The sequence below is a fragment of the Myotis lucifugus genome, unplaced genomic scaffold (assembly GCF_000147115.1).
Source record: "Myotis lucifugus unplaced genomic scaffold, Myoluc2.0 scaffold_3, whole genome shotgun sequence".
NCBI lineage: Eukaryota > Metazoa > Chordata > Mammalia > Chiroptera > Vespertilionidae > Myotis > Myotis lucifugus.
Window position 1 is genome coordinate 17,932,838 of NW_005871051.1, and position 6,268 is coordinate 17,939,105.

At 47.6% G+C, this 6,268-nt stretch overlaps 1 pseudogene across 1 annotated transcript; it reads left to right on the forward strand.

Moving 5' to 3' along the window:
• Window positions 1-3,978: 3,978 nt before the first annotated feature.
• On the forward strand, window positions 3,979-5,727 carry LOC102418290 (annotated as a pseudogene). The gene has a single exon (XR_001350362.2). The product of XR_001350362.2 is annotated as an RNA-binding protein 14 pseudogene (transcript).
• The last annotated feature ends 541 nt before the right edge of the window (window positions 5,728-6,268 follow it).

A 6,268-nucleotide genomic window follows, 5' to 3' on the forward strand; every position in this document is an offset into this window, starting at 1 on the left:
TTTGATGGGAGAGAACATTGATCAGCTGCCTCCTGCACATTTCCCACTGGGGATGTGCCCGAAACCCAGGTACATGCCCTTGACCGGAATCGAACCCGGGACCGCTCAGTCCACAGGCCAACGCTCTATCCACTGAGCCAAACCGGTTTTGGCAGCACTATGTGTTTTCACCAAGTGCTAAGAAGGGTTGTTTCCCCCAGGTGGGGAAGGACTAAGGAAGGGAATAAAACCCCTTAACTAAGTGCCAGGCGGGTAATTAATCACTTTAACTACGAACTATCACTTAGGATAATCTCCTTCAGTTACTTCCTTGTAGCTTAACAGAACAATAGAGTAGTGACTTTGGAATGGAGATAACAAACGCCCTAACCTTTGGAATAGAATGGATAGGATTAAAATCAACTGGTATAAATACAGATGTAACAGGACAATAAAGACAGAATCTGGCTGGAGAACCGACTAGAGAACCTGACCAACTGAACGCTGTCTCCGTGTCATTCCTTCTTCACTGACTCCGTCCACACCTTTGGGAACCCCTGGACCTGTTGAGGTAGGTGGACCCCAACATCTGGCGCCCAAACAGTATTCCCCTAGGTAAGCCCCCCCCCACCCCCGCACTTGGGATGGATAGGACTGCACCGTAGGGTGCTGCAGACCCCCCTATAGAGGATAAGTAGGGTAAGAGGGTAGATAGTACAGAACTTAGATTGAGAAGATGGGTCATACTGAGTCCAAAGAAAAAAGTCTCTGTATTGATCTTTTAACACATATGCTTGCTAGCAGAGGAGTTAAGGTTACTCCCAGTCAGACAGAACATTTTATACAAGAAGTATGTCCATGGCTTCCTGAGGAAGGAACTGTTAATTTAGAAACTTGGACTAAAGTAGGAGAGCAATTAAAGAATTGTTACAGCTACCATGGATCTGAGAAGGTCCCGGCAGATACCCTTTCCCTCTGGAATTTAATTCGTGACACCTTGGCACCAGAGACAGAAACGGTTGAACTTTCTCAAACTTTAAATAGTCCCTTGGCTCCACCTAGAGAGGACACATCATTATTGTCTCCAGCTCAATCTAAGAGCAATTTAGCTATGCCTACTGATCAGAAGGAGATAAATATCATAAACATGACCCTTGGTTCTTTCCAGTCCGTAGAGAGGAGAGAGGCCCTTCCATTCAAAACAGGCTCCCTAAATTAGAAAGGAAGCCTAAACCAGGTCCTGCGGCTCCTATGAGCTCCATGTCTAAATTTCAAAGGGCGATAAGAGAAGCTGAAGCTAATGAAGATCTTGAATTCTCACTCTGCTTCCCAGTTGCATATGAGAATGAGTTTGGTGAGGACGAAAACCCCACCTGGGAGCCTATACCTTACAAAATATTTAAAGAATTAAAATTGGCCTGCTCTGAATATGGACCTCTAGCTCCTTACACACAAACCTTGGTAGAAGCCCTAGCCAGTAAATGGATGACTCCTTATGATTGGTCACAGGTTTGTAAAGCCTGTCTCTCAGGAGGCGATTACTTAGTATGGAAAACTGAATATGATGATCTTGCTAAGAGAGCTGTAGTCACTAGAAAAAATTCCAGAGGAGGAATAACCCTAGATATGACTGATATTAGGAGAAGGTGATTTTATCACGGCTCAGGAGCAAATGTATATGCCCAAAAAGGCACTTATTAAAGTAACCAGTTGTGCAGTAAATGCCTGGAAATCCCTATCTTGTACAGTAGGAAAAACAACCACCCTCACAGAGGTTAAACAGAAGGTCGAGGAACCGTATCAGGATTTCCTTTCTCGCCTCATACAGGCAGTCAAGAGAGTAATCACTAATGAAGAGGCAGCCGATATCCTAATCAAACAACTGGCTTTTGAAAATGCTAATAATACCTGTCAGGCTTTATTAAGGCAAATTCGCAGAACGGGAACTATAAATGATTTTATAAAACAGTGTGCTGATGTAAGTCCAGCATTTATACAGGGTGTAGCTATAGCTGAAGCCCTCAAGGGGGAGACATACCCTCAATATGTACAGGGCATAGGACAAGCCAGCAATAATACAGGTAATAAAAGAAATATGAACTGCTACTCCTGTGGCTTACCTGGGCACTTTAGCAGAGAATGCCCAAATAAAAATAATAATACTCAGGCCAGATGGCAAGCTCCTCAACAGCCTGGAAATACATCAGGGAATAATATTAATCCTCCAAAAACTGTTTGTCCCCGATGTCAGAAAGGATTCCATTGGGCAAAGGAATGTAGATCAAAATATCATAAAAAATGGTCGGCCTTTAAATTCTACAAACAGCTCCCAATCAGTCAGTGACCTCTTCAGGGCAACCCCAGGCAGTGCAGGATTGGACCTCCATTCAACCACCCATGCAATACTAACCCCAGACTCGCCAGTAGCAGCCATTCCTACAGGTGTGTCCGGGCTGCTGCCTGAGGGAACTATAGGTTTAATATTAGGATGGCGCTCCACCTCGTTACAGGGGATCTTAGTCATTCCAGGAGTTGTTGATGCAGACTACACAGGAGAAATACAGATTTTACTTTCCCCACCCACCACAACTATACAGATTCAGCCCAACCCGAGAATTGCCCAATTACTCCTATTATCAATACATAAAATAGGGACAGCTGTTACCCAGGAAGCCAGAGGGGCCGGAGGCTTTGGATCTAGTGATGCAGCATTTTGGATACAAGAAATCCATGCTGCTAGACCGACAAAAATTTTACAAATTCTGGGAAAACCAATTGAAGGTCTATTGGATACAGGAGCAGATGTTTCCTGCATAGCAGGGAAGGATTGGCCCTCTTCGTGGCCCACGCACACCACCTCCACTTCCCTAGTAGGACTAGGCAAGACATCTAATGTAAAAAAGAGTTCTCAGATTTTAACTTGGGCTGATAAAGATCAACATTCAGGAACATTCTGTCCCTATGTAATTACGACTATCCCGTTTACATTATGGGGAAGAGATATCTTGTCTCAAATGGGAGTTCTATTATATAGCCCCAGTGATAGAGTAACATCACAGATGCTAGACATGGGATTTAATCCAGAAAAGGGATTAGGAAAAGGAAGTAATACCTCACACTCCTCGATAGGATTTATAATTGGGGCCATTGCCCTTAGGACTGCTGATCCCATAGTCTGGAAATCATCACAACCAGTATGGGTTGAGCAATGGCCCTTAACATCTGAAAAAATATCAGCAGCCTGACAATTAATTGATCAGCAATTAGCAGAGGGACATATAGAGCCATCAAATAGTCCCTGGAACACACTCATATTTGTAATAAGAAATCAGGCAAGTGGAGACTTTTGCAAGATCTCAGAGCCATAAATGCCACCATGACAGATATGGGCTCCTTACAACCTGGATTGCCCTCCCCTGTGGCAATTCCACAGGAGTATTGTGTTGTTGTTATTGACTTACAGGATTGTTTTTTCACTATACCTCTTCACCTGGCTGAATGTCAAAGATTTGCATTCAGCGTAACATCAGAAAACTTTAAACAGCTTTATCAGAGATATCAATGGAAGGTTCTCCCTCAAGGGATGAAAAATAGTCCTACATTATGTCAAAAGTTTGTAGATCAGGCATTGCAAGTTATTAGAAAGAAATTTTCAGACCTATATCTTATTCATTATATGAAAAATATTTTAGTAGCTCATAAAGATCGGGTTACTTTACAGGAAATTCTTACTCAGACCGTCCTTGCTTTAGAAGAACATGGTCTAAAAATAGCCCCAGAAAAGATTCAGACTGAACCTTCTTTTTCCTCCTTAGGCAGAATATTACATACCTTTACTATCACCCATCAGCCTTTACAATTAAGAAAAGATCATTTAAACACATTAAATGATTATCAGAAACTATTAGGTGATATCAACTGGGTCAGGTCATATCTAAAAATAACCAATCTTGACTTAAAACCTCTATTTGACATTTTAAAGGCAGATTCTAGATTCCTGGGAGGACTGCCGACAAGCCAGACGTTTCGCTTGTCGCTTGCGGAGACGTCCCGGCTCTCTGGGAAGGCGGCTGCAGCGACAAAATGAAGATATTCGTGGGAAACGTCGATGGAGCAGATACAACGCCGGAGGAGCTGGCAGCCCTCTTCGCGCCCTATGGCACAGTCATGAGCTGCGCCATCATAAAACAGTTTGCCTTCGTGCACATGCGCGAGAACGAGGGCGCGCTGCGCGCCATCGAGGCCCTGCATGGCCATGAGCTGCAGCCTGGGCGCGCACTCGTGGTGGAGATGTCGCGCCCAAGGCCTCTTAATACTTGGAAGATTTTCGTGGGCAATGTGTCGGCTGCATGCACGAGCCAGGAATTGCGTAGCCTCTTTGAACGCCACGGATGCGTCATCGAGTGTGAGGTGGTAAAAGACTATGCGTTTGTTCACATGGAGAAGGAAGCAGATGCCAAAGCCGCCATCGCACAGCTCAATGGCAAAGAAGTGAAGGGCAAGCGCATCAACGTGGAACTCTCAACCAAGAGTCAGAAGAAGGGGCCTGGCCTGGCTATCCAGTCTGGGGACAAGACCAAGAAACCAGGGGCTGGGGATACGGCATTCCCTGGAGCTGGTGGCTTCTCTGCCACCTTCGACTACCAGCAGGCTTTTGGCAACAGCACTGGTGGCTTTGATGGGCAAGCCCGTCAGCCCATACCACCCTTCTTTGGTCGCGACCGCAGCCCCCTGCGCCGTTCACCTCCCCGAGCCTCTTATGTGGCTCCTTTGACGGCCCAGCCAGCCACCTACAGGGCCCAGCCCTCAGTGTCACTGGGAGTTGCCTACAGGGCTCAGCCTTCTGCCTCTTTGGGTGTCGGCTATCCGACTCAGCCCATGACAGCCCAGGCAGCCTCTTACCGCGCTCAGCCCTCTGTCTCCCTTGGAGCCCCATTCAGGGGCCAGTTGGCCAGCCCTAGCTCCCAATCTGCTGCAGCTTCCTCGCTTGGCCCATATGGTGGAGCCCAGCCCTCGGCCCTTTCCTCCTATGGGGATCAGGCAGCTGCAGCTTCCTCACTCAACTCCTATGGGGCACAGGGCTCCTCCCTGGCCTCCTATGCTAACCAGCCATCCTCTTATGGCACACAGGCTGCCTCTTCCTATGGGGTTCGAGCGGCTGCCTCCTCCTACAACACCCACGGAGCAGCTTCCTCCCTAGGCTCCTATGGGGCCCAGGCAGCCTCCTACGGGGCCCAGCCTTCTGCCATCCTGGCAGGTCCTTACCGCACTCAGTCATCAGCCTCATTGGCTGCTTCTTATGCTGCCCAGCAGCATCCCCAGGCTGCTGCCTCCTACCGTGGCCAGCCGGGCAATGCCTATGATAGGGCAGGCCAGCCATCTGCAGCCTACTTATCCATGTCCCAGGGGGCCGTTGCCAACGCCAACAGCACCCCGCAGCCTTATGAGCGTACCTGCCTCTCCCCACCCCGGGCCAGCTACGACGATCCCTACAAAAAGGCTGTCGCCATGTCGAAAAGGTATGGTTCCGACTGGTGTTTACCCGAGCTCCCTGATTACCGCCGTTTATCAGAGTCGCAGCTTTCGTTCCGCCGCTCACAGACAAAGTCCTCGCTGGATTACCGTCGCCTGCCCGATGCTCATTCCGATTACGCACGCTATTCGGGTTCCTATAATGATTACCCGCGGGCAGCTCAAATGCACTCTGGCTACCAGCGCCGCATGTAGGGCCATCCTGGGATGGGGCATTACAGGGAGGGAGGGAAGAGAAGTGGGGTAGGGTGCAGATCCAGGTTAAAACCACTGGCCGCCCTAACCGGTTTGGTTCAGTGGATAGAGCGTCGGCCTGCGGACTGAAGGGTCCCAGGTTCAATTCCAGTCAAGGGCATGTACCTTGGTTTCGGGCACATCCCCAGTAGGGGGTGTGCAGGAGGCAGCTGGTCGATGTTTCTCTCTCATCAATGTTTCTAACTCTCTATCCCTCTCCCTTCCTCTCTGTAAAAAATCAATAAAATATATATATTTTTAAAAATATGAAGATAGTGTAAGGAGCCTCTGGGACAACTTCAAGGGTACCAACATCCGAATTATAGGGGTGCCAGAAGAAGAGAGAGAGCAAGATATTGAAAACCTATTTGAAGAAATAATGACAGAAAACTTTCCCTACCTGCTGAAAGAAATAGACTTACAAATCCAGGATGCACAGAGAACCCCAAACAAAAGGAATCCAAAGAGGACCACACCAAGACACATCATAATTAAAATGCCAAGGGCAAAAGACAAAGAGAGA